The sequence below is a fragment of the Ambystoma mexicanum genome, chromosome 12, assembly GCF_040938575.1.
Source record: "Ambystoma mexicanum isolate Mex_15411 chromosome 12, UKY_AmexF1_1, whole genome shotgun sequence".
Lineage (NCBI taxonomy): Eukaryota > Metazoa > Chordata > Amphibia > Caudata > Ambystomatidae > Ambystoma > Ambystoma mexicanum.
In genome coordinates, this window is record NC_090936.1 from 1,029,268,000 (window position 1) to 1,029,281,742 (window position 13,743).

A 13,743-nucleotide genomic window follows, 5' to 3' on the forward strand; every position below is an offset into this window, starting at 1 on the left:
GGTGGGGGTGGTGGGAGACATGAGTGGGGGCCTGATGGAGGCTGGGGAGTGGGGGTGATAGGGGACATGAGTGGGGGCCTGGTGGAGGCTGCCCCTGCACTGCTGGGGGGTGGGGGTGGTGGGAGACATGAGTGGGGGCCTGATGGAGGCTGTCCCTGGTGGCTGGGGGGTGGGGGTGAGGGGAGACATGGGTGGGGGCCTGGTGGAGGCTGCCCCTGCACTGCTGGGGGGTGGGGGTGGTGGGAGACATGAGTGGGGGCCTGATGGAGGCTGCCCCTGCACTGCTGGGGGGTAGGGGTGATAGGGGACATGAGTGGGGGCCTGGTGGAGGCTGCCCCTGGTGGCTGGGGGGTGGGGGTGGTGGGAGACATGAGTGGGGGCCTGGTGGAGGCTGCCCCTGCACTGCTGGGGCGTGGGGGTGATAGGGGACATGAGTGGGGGCCTGGTGGAGGCTGCCCCTGGTGGCTGGGGGGTGGGGGCGATAGGGGACATGAGTGGGGGCCTGGTGGAGGCTGCCCCTGCACTGCTGGGGGGTGGGGGTGGTGGGAGACATGAGTGGGGGCCTGGTGGGGGCTGCCCCTGCACTGCTGGGGGGTGGGGGTGATAGGGGACATGAGTGGGGGCCTGGTGGAGGCTGCCCCTGGTGGCTGGGGGTGGTGGGAGACATGAGTGGGGGCCTGGTGGAGGCTGCCCCTGGTGGGTGGGGGGTGGGGGTGGTGGGAGACATGAGTGGGGGCCTGGTGGAGGCTGCCCCTGCACTGCTGGGGGGTGGGGGTGATAGGGGACATGAGTGGGGGCCTGGTGGAGGCTACCTCTGCACTGCTGACGGGTGGGGGTGATGGGAGACATGAGTGGGGGCCTGGTGGAGGCTGCCCCTGGTGGTGGGGGGTGGGGGTGATGGGAGACATGGGTGGGGGCCTGGTGGAGGCTGCCCCTGCACTGCTGGGGGGTGGGGGTGATAGAGGACATGAATGGGGGCCTGGTGGAGGCTGCCCCTGGTGGCTGGGGGGTGGGGGTGATAGGGGACATGAGTGGGGGCCTGGTGGAGGCTGCTCCTGGTGGCTGGGGGGTGGGGGTGATGGGAGACATGAGTGGGGGCCTGGTGGAGGCTGCCCCTGGTGGCTGGGGGGTGCGGGTGAGGGAAGCATGGGTGGGGGCCTGGTGGAGGCTGCCCCTGGTTGCTGGGGGTGCAGGGGGACATGCGTTGGTGGGCAGTAGTGCAAGGTGACATGTGGGTTGGCTGGGGGGCATGGCCATGGTGGATGGGGTGCCTGCAGGACATGTGCAGGGTAGGCCCCTGTGGTGTGGGCCATCTGCAGGGGCCGTGGAGGGTGTAGAGGGAACACCTGGGAGCACCCACACGTGCAATTCACGTGTGTTGCTCCCCGCGCACCCCTGTAATACACGTACCCTGATAGAATCGCGTGTGATACTTCCCGCGCACCCCTGAAATACACGTACCCTGCTGATTTTGCGTGTGATACTTCCCGTGCACCCCTGAAATACACGTACCCTGCTGCTTTTGCGTGTGATACTTCCCGTGCACCCCTGGAATACACGCACCCTGCTGTTTTTGCGTGTGATACTTCCCGCGCACCCCTGGAATACACGTACCCTGATGGAATCGCGTGTGATACTTCCTGCGCACCCCTGAGATACACGTACCCTGCTGCTTTTGTGTGTGATTCTTCCCGCGCACCCCTGAAATACACGTACCCTGCTGCTTTTGCATGTGTTACTTCCCACGCACCCCTGATGCACACGTACACAGGACAATCGCGTGTGGAACTTCCCGTGAACCACTGGAATACACGTTCCCCGCTTGGCGTTTGCTGTTTGCCAGCCCTGTGAACTGGTCCAGGGTTAGGGCAGCCCTTTGCGATTATTTGGGGATTTTGAAGGCTTTTCCTTGGGCAAGGGCGTTCTTGGGGGCGTAACTGGCACTGCTGCAGGGTCGCTGCACCACGCTGCGCCACGGCTGGTTTTGGATGCGAAAATTCATGAATACGCTGTGCGCGGAAATCGATTTTCACGCACGCGGCTGGCACAGACATTCGCACGGGCATGCTGTGCGCCAGCCGCGTGCGCCACTTTTGTGCGATTTTCTATGAATTACCCTGAAAGTATAACAATATGCACATACCCCATTGTCAGTCGTCTTCACAGGGTAAAAGTCGAGGGAGAACAAAGCAGTAAAAAGGTAAAGGTAAGACTTTTGCAATGAAGAAATAAATGTCATTTAGAAACACAATTAAACATATGTTGGCACTGTTGGTTATTTAATACTATCTACATTGGTGTGCTCGAGCCACGTGCCAAAGTGAGAATCAAGAATTAGTATCTGAATACTTGTGATAACGGAGGGTGTCTGGTCAAATGTTTGAATCAAAATGGTGCCGCTCCGAGCCTGCCCGCGGCTGAGAGGCTGCCTTCGCCCCTCGCGGGGGACTCGGGTAAGTCTTTATTTTTATTTTTGTTATTCCCTTTCCTCCGCCCCACCCGACCCCCCAACATACCTTCTTGTTCCTGCATCCCCAGCGTGGGATGAGGGAAGCCTCTAGCCGTGTGGAGACTCGGAGCGCTCCACACGGCTGGAGGCTTCCCTCGTCCCCCGCCGGGGACGCAGGCATGTTTTTTTTTCTTCTTCCACCATCCCACTCCCGCCCTCCCAACGCCACTTACCTTCTTTTTGATCTTTTTTCGGGAGGGGACGCGCTGGGAACAAGCGTTCCCAGTGCGTCCGCTCCCGATGGCTGCCATGGAAAGGGAAAACAGACTCCGTTTTCCCTTTCCATGGTGGCGGGCATTTTCTTGGTCGTTTCTTTTTTTTCTGTCCCGAAACGCTGCAGCGTTTCGGTACAGAAAAAAATGCTTTTAGTGCCCCGGTCACGCACAAAATACAGGCCGCGGTACTTATAGCAATATGACCCTAGCGGCAGGGGCATTACCGACTCAGGTAATGCCCCAGGGCCTTCGTTAACTATGGCCTAGCTATAACTATGGGCCCCGGGGCATTACCTGATTCGGTAATGCCCCCGCCGCTCAGGTCATATTGCTTAAGTATTGTTGTAATTATTAATACGGAGATATGGTGAAAAAAGGAGATGACTCACCCAATCTTATGTCAAATGACCAAACAATTGTGTGCGTAGATTGGGGCAATATCTATGAAACGGCGACTTGAATTGTTGCTGTTTTGCCGGTAGGCTTGTTCGTTAACTTGATCTATTAGAAACAATATAAGAGAATAATAAAATTTAAAAAAGGATCACCGAACTTGTGAATTTGAGTTCTACTGCACAGTGTATAATAAAAATGATATACACATGCCAACATGGCTTAGCGAGCTTACCTATTAATGTGGGCTCGATCCATTTGAAGTAGAATATTTAGAGGACGCGAGCGTTCATTCCGGTCGTTTTTATCTAAGGTGTCCATGATGAGAAGTTTTGTTGATTTGTGTTTGCATGCATGAGAGCAACCTGGCAAGGGACTATACCAGGTATTCTGTGAGTCTGGGACCCACACCCTAAATTGCATCATGAAAGTGTATGAAATATAATCCTAAAAAAACCCATGCCCTTGGGATTGTGAACTAAGTAAATTGTATCTTAAAGTCCTTTCAGGAGAGTATACTGGGTAGATCCCAGTGTATTGGAAGATTTCTAAGGAATCCTCATACCATTGGATTTGCGAACACAGTGGGCCTCATTAAACGGTAGGCGGTAGGGTATTACCGGCACCGGTAAGGGCACCGGTGCTGGTAAACCCCTACCACCCTACTTCGAGGTCCCTCAGCGGGTCCTGTCCTTAACGTGTGGTCTGCCCAGGCGTTATGGACGGTTCCCGCTGAGGGACCTCAGAGCTAATAACGGTACCGCAAATTGCGGTACCGTTATTACCTCCTTCCCCATTCCCATTGAGCCCTATCCCTATACGGGCTCAAATGGGAATGGGGAATGGTTCCCGGAATGGGGATTTACCGGTCCCCCAAAGGTCAGAATAGACCGGTAAGTCCCTATTCCGGGAACCCGGACTCCGACGGCGGTAGGGGGTAGCCATGGCACTAATGGCGCCATGGCTACCGCCTACCGTGTAATGAGGCCCAGTGAATTGGCTAAGAGAATCCTGGCAGGAGAGCACACCACGTCAAGCCAAGTTGGTGAAGTGAATAGTAACTACCACAAGGAGGAAGTTAGCCCCTTAGGCTGTACAAAACATGGATGCTAATTTTGTGAACTGTTTGTTTTGTGGAGAGAAACCTGGGGAAAGGAATCCTCCCTTGGAATTGTGAACATTGTCCAGTTGGAACCTTTACTTTGGCTTTCCCTCTTTTGGTTGAACCTGACCATTTGTGCACTTCTGAAAGCCAAAGGCATTATCCTTCACACATTAGAGTTAATTTTAGAGGGGAGGGCTATGAAAGGATTTCTGACACAGGACATTTTTGCTTTGGAAACCTTGACACAGGACAGACCCTTAGTTTTGGTTGACATAGGGAAATACCTACTAGATTACAGACAGTGAGGCATTTTCCAACCCCTTTATTATTTAATAAAGGTTTGTAAAAATGAACAGGCATCAGTGTACGTGTCTCATTCCTGGTTCCTCGCCCTTCCCTTGACCTCTCTGCTGTAAAGTACTAAGACCGTTATTAAGGTTTTAAGACACGAAGGGCATCCATTTTGTCCGTCTAATATATTGAAAATGACTTGATGGATTTACGTCAAATCAGTTAAGTCAAAGAAATGCATCCAAATTGTTCCTTATTTGGTCCAAATTTGCCAAGGATTTTTGACACTAAGGCTGTTCAAAAACTGCACTTTTTCTCTAAGGGAAAATGAATGTGAGGAGTCTGAAAACATAGTTGTTATGTTTTCTTAATAACTTTTTTTATTTTCTGACAAATCACTCCCAACATTTCCAGTTACATGTGGCTCTTGACAAACCTTTTCTTTGGGAAATTTCATCCAAATCCATCAAGCAAGTCAAAAGTTTTTAGCCTCGCTCAACCTCTTTGCTGTAAAAAATACCAAGGCCGATATAAAGTTTTAAGGAGCAAGGGGTACCTCCTACTTTATCGAATAGTTTAAACACAACGCAATGGAGTTATCTGAAACCGGTCAAGAACTTTAAGTCCACACTTTTTTAAAATTTCCAATGGTACTCAACATTCACCTTAACTATAGTGTGACGATCACCTTACTATAATGTAATACCGTGCAACCTACAGGAATGGACCCCAAAAAGAGTTTTCTGGATCTTAAACATGTTGATGGGCATAGTGTACATAGAACGAGCCAGGCTGAGAGTGCTTGAAACTAAATCCTCAATAAACCAAGAGTCCTGGTACATTGAGAACAATGGCAACCAAAACCCTAAACGTACCCACAGATCAAGTTCATTGAGAGCACTGGAAACAGAAGCCCTCAACATAACATACTCAAAGCTAATTGAGAACACTGGAAACTGACACCTTTATTGCATCCAAAATCTGGACACATTGAGAGTCCGAGAACTGAAGCAGTCGATATACCCTCTAGGTCTGGATAAACTTTCCCTCAAAATCTTCAAATCACCCACATTTCAGGCCATTCAACCTCAATTCATAAAGAGGTGCTCTTGACTGGCACTCCTTTTTATTCAAAGGCCCCTTTCACAGAAACGGGAGGAGTTTATGGAGGTAGGCTTTGGAAAATTAGGGAGGGATTGATAAGTTGAAATTGAGTTATAATAATTGAGTGGGAGGAAAGGCAGTTAAAGGTAATATCTGGCTGGGAACCAGTCAGAGTTTGATTTTGGGTTGTTTGACCTTACACAGCACTGTGTGATGCATTCAGTGATTTGAAGTGGGGCAACAACTTCAGTGCTATCTGTTGAGAGCTTAGGGAGAGGGGATTCCTGAGAGGGAGAGCAACCTCAGTGACTGTAAGAGACACATTCATATGACTATTGATTTCCCTGATAGCAGCTTGTATGAGTGTCATGGTAACCTGATTTTGGTGCAAAGGAGCACCAGAGATTTATCAATGTCGGTGACACACTAGTCAGTATTCATCTCATGAAGTGAGTGGCTGAGAGAGATCTATTCCATCAGTGGACACATGAGATGAGGAGCAGTAGGAGCAGGGAATTCCTGAAGGCAGATTGTAGGAGACTCACATTAGCCTAACTGTAGTAGCAGTTAGCAACAGAGACTTTTGGAGGTGGATTACACAGCAGTCCGACTTAATCTCTTGAAGTGATTGGACAAGGCACGCACCATTGAGTGACACCTTGGAGAAGGAGCGGGAGGAGCGGGGAATGCCTGAGGGCAGCTTGCATGTGATTCATGATCATCTTATTTTTGTGGGAGAGAGCATAAGAGATTCATGGAGGTACGTCAAATTGCAGTCAGTGAGGGACAACACATTTGGATCATCATTGTAGCACCTAACCTTGCCAGTGGATTGGGAAAAACATGCTGGTTGCGGTATTTTCATATCTTCAGAAGGACTTACTGTATGCATTGCAGATGCCAAAGTTACATGTGGTCAGTTGAAGCAATAATCCAACTCATGATTCACAAGTCTGCACAAGTTGCTTATTGCACCACATTGATGAACATCTACTGAGACCAACAGAGGAGGTTGAACTTTCAAGCCTGTCCACTATCTAAGGTAAACAGTGGAGAGGTGTATAGCTCTTATTTAGCAAAGATCATGGAAGAAGAACACATGGTGTAGTTGAACAGAATCAGATTAAAAAATCTCAGGTCTCTCTCGCCCCTGCCACATCCATTGGTAAATCAGACTCAAATATATGTTGACTACATGGATAATGATCAAAACAAAACTTATGGTCCATCAAAGTCAAGATGGGAGCCTTAATTACTGCTGAACAACAGTGATACTTAGTAAGAGTGTGACAATGCCACCACCAATGCTGAGGCTGTAGTTTTAATAGAAGCTCTCCTCCACCCACGTACAATCTCTTTGAGAAACAGCCTTCATGTCACAGGTCAGAAAGCTAATCACTCTGTTGCATGCCATTAAGAACACCACCATCATGCCCAGATAAACCCACTTTAATATCCACCAAATATGTACATTGAGAGCCCTTGAAGTTGAAACTTTCAATGTATCCAGAGTGTAAGCACATTGAGAGATCTGGAAATGTGAGCAATTGGTGTATCCAAAGATCGGGCAATGAGGGTGTGCTGCAAACTGTATTCCTCTAAGAATACAAATGCCAGGCAAAAAGAGAGGATTTGAAACCTAAGTCACCATGAATATCAAGTTCAGGCACAATGAAAGCATTGGAAAATGTATCTAACTTTTCAATTTATCAGCAGTTTAGACAGATAAAGAATGCTGTTACTGAACCCACTGGTGAACCCACAGACCATGCACACCGAAAGATATAGAAGTTGAAGCCTTTCAAATATACAGAGTCCAGGTACATTGGCAGACCTTGAAACATGAGCCCTCAACATACCCCCCTGAGATTGGTCGTCCTGAAAATAGAAGCCCTCAAAGGGTGCATGCTCAGTACATTGGGAGCATTGAAAACTGAACTCTTCAATGAAGATTTCAATCTTTGCTTCTTTCCTGCATCCTGTTATCAACAACAATGTGCAAGGCTCTCCCATCTGCCTCACCTCGCTGACTGCACCATCTACAGATTACTGGGATAAGCCTGGTGTTATTTGTGTAGCACTCGTCGGCACAGCATCATTTTCCCCCCAAAAGAAAACACATTTTATATTTTACTTTACACACCCAGGATTCCACAGGACTAGCAGTGTTTTCTTCAAGTGTGCATATTCATTGCCTTTGCCATTGATCTCGGCAACCTGCAGCCCTGCCTCATTGTTGCTTGACCTTCCAACATGACCACACATTTCTCCACCTGACCTGCTGCCTTGGCCTGGCCCTGTTCCCCCTCCCATTGGTTGCACTCTGCTTTTAAGCCAATCACAGCAACCGGGAGGTGGGCGGTGGCCCTAATACCTAAGGCCCAAAATGAAGGCCCCCGTCTGCTCCCTGTCTGCTACCATGACACTGCCCAGGTTCTCTTTTACCCCTGGACTTCAACTTCATGATGCTGCTACTCACACCTCAAGGAAATCTGGACTACCATGACATTCACATCTCCTTAACTATGGGTTAGCCCCCTCCTTCTGAACACATTCCTGCCCCCTCGTGACTTATCTTCCTTCTCTGCTTGTCTCCCATGTTTACATTCCTAATTACAGTGCATTTCACACCCACTGCTAGCATCTCAACCTAACTGTAATTTCAAGTCTTGCTGCATTTTTCATTTTGATTAGAAGTCAAATCTAGCTGTGTTTTTGCATTTTGGTTAAGAGTCAAATCTAGCTGTGGTTTGCGTTTCGGTTAAGAGTAAAATCTAGCTGTGCTTTGCATTTTAGTTAAAAGTCAAATCTATCTGTGTTTTGCATTTTGGTTAAGTGTCAAGTCTAGCTGTGTTTTGCATTTTGATTAAGAAGCAAATATAGCTGTATTTTGCATTTTAGTTAAAAGTTAAATCTAGCTGTTTTTTTTGCATTTTAGTTTAGAATCAAATCTAGCTGTGTTTTGCAAACTTACTTTTCCCTTTACCTGTACTGCATGCTTTTCTTGTAACCTGCTGGCCCAGTGACTTCACCGTTCCACTTGTTCCTTCTTAGCCCCCCATGCGTCTCCCCTCCTCTCTCGCTACCACGCCCATGGCACTTTCTGTTTCTCCTATCTTCTCCAACTGCTTCTCCATCGACTATCCCTCCCTTCTCACTAAGTCTGGTAGGAAGAAGTTCAAAAAGGATATATTGGCCTCCAACCCTGGTCTCCCTATTGCTGACACCTATTCCAGTGCTTCCTCGAGACAGACCCTCACTGACATCCTCTTTGTTGTTCCTTCGCCAGATCTATTGACTCTTCATATGATCTCTGTGCTCTGTCTTTTTTCCTCCTCTCCCAATAATGGTGGCACCCGCTCGGAAGCCCTCATGGGTCCTTTCGACTCCTCTAAGGTCATCATTATTGTCTACCTAAATGGCACGATCATGGTCCAATGCCGTAAGGCCAATCTCCTCCTCTTTGATAGGCGCATCCCTCGCCTCATCAATTTTCCTTCATCTCCTGCTGTCCCCTCAACGCCCCCGGCCCCTTTGGCTACCTTGCCCTCTCTTCCCTCCTCTTCTGCTCCCTCTCAGGCTCCTTCATCACCTCCACAAGGCATACCTCTGATTTGTACACCTCCCCGGAAGGCCTTTAAGGCTGGCAACCTCCTTCATCTTGCCACTCTGGCTCTGCTGCCAAACACTCCTCTGACATCTGCCACCTCTTTTAAGAACTTGACCTCGATGTCCTTGGTCTCACCGAGACATGGTTCATGGCCAGCTCTGTCACAAGCTTTGACACTCACCTCCCTGACGGCTACATGATCCTCTCCGCACCCAGATCCACCCGGTCTGGAGGGTGTGTAGCCCTAATCTTACCTGAGAGGATTCCTGCCTCTATCATTCCCACACAGACATACTCCTCTTTCAAATGTCTTGTCTGCACCACTCAACTCCTCCTTCTTGGTGACCTCAATATGCATCTAGACTCTCCTTGTTGCTCTTCTGTATTCATCCATGACCTCTGCGATGCCCTCTCCCTTTCTCTCCTCCCCTCTGGCCTGACTCACTCTGCAGGGCACACGCTTGATGTCTTGATCCCCTCTGACCTCCCTCTCTCCATCCCTCTGACCACTCCTCCCCCCTGGAGTGACCCCTTCCTCCTCTCCTCTCATCTCTCCCTCTCTTCCCCCAGGCCAAACTAATCACAACATTACCACCTACTTTCTCAGACATCCGGTCCAGGAAGCATGTGTCATTTGAGGCTTTCTCTGCCACCTTCTCCCGACCTCCGCCTCTGGCTGACTCATATCCTGACACAGTCCTTTTCATGCTCTACTCTTCTATCTCTGATACTCTTGATGCTCTTGCATCTGTCATGAAGATCCGTTTGAAGCCCAAAACCAAGTGCAATTCTTGGTACGACTCTTACCTAGCTACCCTTAAACATAAGTGCAAGGTGGCTGAGAGGAAATGGAGAGCTTCTTGTTCATCCTCTGACAAACTGGCTTCCTGCCTGCTCCAAAGGCAATACCGACTCTCTATCCATACTAAGAAGAGAGCCCACATCCAAGCCTGTGCCTGTGCAGCATTTAACAACTCGGCCAAACTCTTCAAAATCTAGAAAGAGCTGGCCAATCCTGCTGCAGTGTCTACCTTTCCTGTCACCTCCCAGGCCCTTTGCACGGCCCTTGCCTCTCACTTCATCTCAAAAACCAAGGACATCCTGTCCACCCTCTCATCCCCTCCCCCTTTTCTCCCCTCTCCTGTGAACTCTTGCCGTCCTGCAGCCACTCCCACCCTCTTTCTCGTCCTTTCCTATATTCTCCTCTGACAACCTCTCTAGAGAAGTCTGATCTATGAAAGCCTCGCCAAAACAGGTTATTCCCTGTTCCTTCAAAACCATCAAAGACAACATTGACACCCTTTCTCCTGCCTTGGCCGATTTATACAACCTATCATTTGCCTCCAGAGCCTTCCCCTCCCTCTGAAGCACTCTCTTGTGCACCCTCTCCTCAAGAAACCCACAGCTGACCTGTCTTGCCCGGCAAACTATTGCCCGATCTCCATCACTACTTTCCTCGGCAAACTCCTGGAAATGCTGCCCATCTTGCAGCTTAAACTTCACTCTGACTCTGTTGGTTGACTGCTCTCCTGAACATCCGTGAAGATCTGCTCTCCAACCTTGACGCTAACATCCCCTCTGTCCTCATCCTACTCTATTTCTCTTCTGCTTTCAACATGGTCAACCATACCATCCTGATCAACCATCTCCATGACAACCTGCGTATCACTGATCATGCTCTGGTCTGGCTGATTTCTTTCCTCTATGATCGACCCTCCCAAGTCCAACTTGGGTCCTTCCTTTCCTCTATCTCCCTTTCTAAATGCGGTGTTCCCCAGCGGTCTAACCTCCAACCCTGGCTTTTCAAGCAATACCTGGCAACTCTTCCCCATCGCATTGCCGTTTTCTGCTTCAATTTTCAGTGCTTTGCTGATGACACTCAACTCATTGTCATGCTTCCCTTGGCCACCTCTTCTTCTCTCATCTCTGATTGTCTGTCTGCTATTCAGGATTGGTGTGCTGCCAACAATCTCTGCATGAATGCCAGTAAGAAGAAGATCCTCCTCATCGGCACACCTTCCCCTTCCTTTCCTGTCACTCTGTGGCCGGCCTCCCTTGGCCCTCCGCCTACTCCCACCTGTGAGGCTAAGAACCTTTGGGTCATCTTCGACTCCACCCTTTGCTTTTCTGCCCACATCTCTGATGTACCTAAAAAGTCAAACTTCCTACTGCACCTCCTCAGAGGTATTCTGCCTTTCCTCTCCTTCCCCCAGAAGCTCACTGTCTCTCAAGCTCTGGTTCTCTTTAGGTTGGAGTATTGTAACAGCCTCTTTCTAAATCTACCTGCCTCTACTCTCCCCCCTCTGCAACTAATCCAGAACAGGACTGCAAGACTTTTCCTTGGCCTCAAGCCCTGCGATCATATCTCCCAGTGGATGCAATGATTAAATTCAAAACCTTCTGCATTGTCCACAAGGCTTTCTGGGACCTGGGTCCAAAATACCTTGAGCTATCCCTCTGCATATACCTCCCCTCTCGAGCTCTTCGCTCCTCTACCTCTAGCTCTCTCAGGGTCAGTCGTTTTTCAAAGAAAGGAGCTAGGGGTAGACCTTTGTCTTTGGCTGGGGTCACCCTCTGGAGCAGCCTCCCTGCCACTCTAATACTTGAGGAGAACCATCTCTGGTTCCGGAAGCACCTCAAGACCTTCCTCTTTTCTTCTGCATTCGCTCACCCTCTACCCTGCTGATCTGTTCTCTCTTGGTACCGTGCACCTAGCCACCCTCTGTCCTCCGGGCCTAGGTACCTGCTCACCCCGCCACCCTCCCGCACTGTCTCCGGACCACCCCTTGCACTGGGGGCTGTATCTGCACCCATACAGCACCCCCTTTTTCTTCCTGCACTTATCAGACCTACCCTGTCTGCTGCCTTAAACCTAGCACTTGCAAATTGCTGGCTGCACTACCACTTTTTGTTGTCTTTATTATTTATTTATTGCTATTTATCTGTTTCTCCTGTGCTTCGCACTTTCCACTTCTCCCCCCTTCCATGCACTTTCCCCCTCCCCCATGCACTTGCGCGTTCTCAATGTCGCTGGGCCTAGTAAGAGCGCTGTTTTGTTCTCCCCTGTTCCCCTCCCTTGCCTTGTCGCGCTCTGAAACACTTGTGTACGAGCGCGAAAGAAATAAAATACTAAATCAATATACCATCCTATCACTAATTAAGTGCCGGAGAAAGAGAATGCCGAGAAACTTCTCATAAATTGAATTTTAGCGGCACGGAAAAGCGGCATATCCTTTTGGCAGCAGTCTGCCGGTTCAGGAGCGGTACTGCAGCTGAAATGCGCAGTGGCTTAAATGCACCTCCTCGGCTCTACAAAAGCTAGCTAAAGAACAGCAGAAGAACAAATAAATAAACACATTTGTGTCAGTGAGCTAGCCGTTGAGGGCGCAAGAGCTTTTACTGTGCATATTGCACTCGCTTACCTCACAAGAGCTGCTTCTTGCGTGTTCGCCCGTCTGTCTCATTTCGTAAAGTGACTGAGTTGAGTGGAAACGCTTCCATTTTCGGTTAACTTCTAACCTTTCCACTTCCGTCACCATTGTGCACCTGCGCCATAAATGTTATGTTATGTTATGTTGACTTATACCGTGCACTGCTACCACCCAGAGGTAGTCTCCAGGTGCTCCAATAGAGTTTATACCACTACGGCAATATCTGGCAAGTGCCTTTCCCATGCCTACACAAAAGCCCAAAGCCCAAACTGTTGGCATCAGCAATGCATGTTTGTATGGTAGTTGGGCTGCATGTATATTGCATGTTCCCAATCTCACATAAAAACATAGATGCCACAGCCATAGGAAATAGAAAAAGGAACGTAATACTCTTTCTATTTCTATGATAGCAGCATGGACGAAGAGGGACTATAGCAACCAGGGGGAGGTAAGTTGAGTAGGGGCATGCGGTTGGGTAAAAGGGGTATGAGATATGGAGGAGGTAGCAGAAGTGGGGGAGATGCAGTGGATGAGGGGGAAAAAGGTGACATCTGGTGGAGGCGCCCAGGTGGTAGGGAGAATGCAGCTGCTCACAGGCTGAATCTGCACATGTTTACAGCCAACTGATTGGCTGAGCGCCCTTCTCCAGAGGCAAATCCTTGTGAGAGACTTTCTTTTTGACAATGTAAAGGTAATTTTGAAAAGGGTACTGCTAGTCCATTAGAAACACCATATCTACATAGCACCAAATCATAATTCTCCATAGCAGAACTTTATGTATATATGTATATGCTAGATTGTACATAATGCAGACCTATCAGCAAAGCAATGGAGCATGTGTGGGGGTTACAACATTTGACTCTCCAGATGTTCTGTGCTACAACTCCCACCATATTTATCTAGCAAAGTAAATGGTTAGGGGACATTGAAGTTGTTGTCTAAAATATCTGTAGGGCCACTGTTTGCAGATATATGTAAATATTATGGGATAAAATAATAGGATACAATAGTATGGATACATTAAGATGGAAAGACTTCTATTGGATATACATAGAAGAACATAGAGAGAGTGGATATATGGGTAC

The 13,743-nt window shown here is 48.9% G+C and overlaps 1 pseudogene; it reads right to left on the bottom strand.

The window, feature by feature from the left end:
* The window catches only part of LOC138514705 (zinc finger and BTB domain-containing protein 26-like), a 61,454-nt pseudogene that overhangs the window by 31,995 nt on the left and 15,716 nt on the right, over window positions 1-13,743 (bottom strand).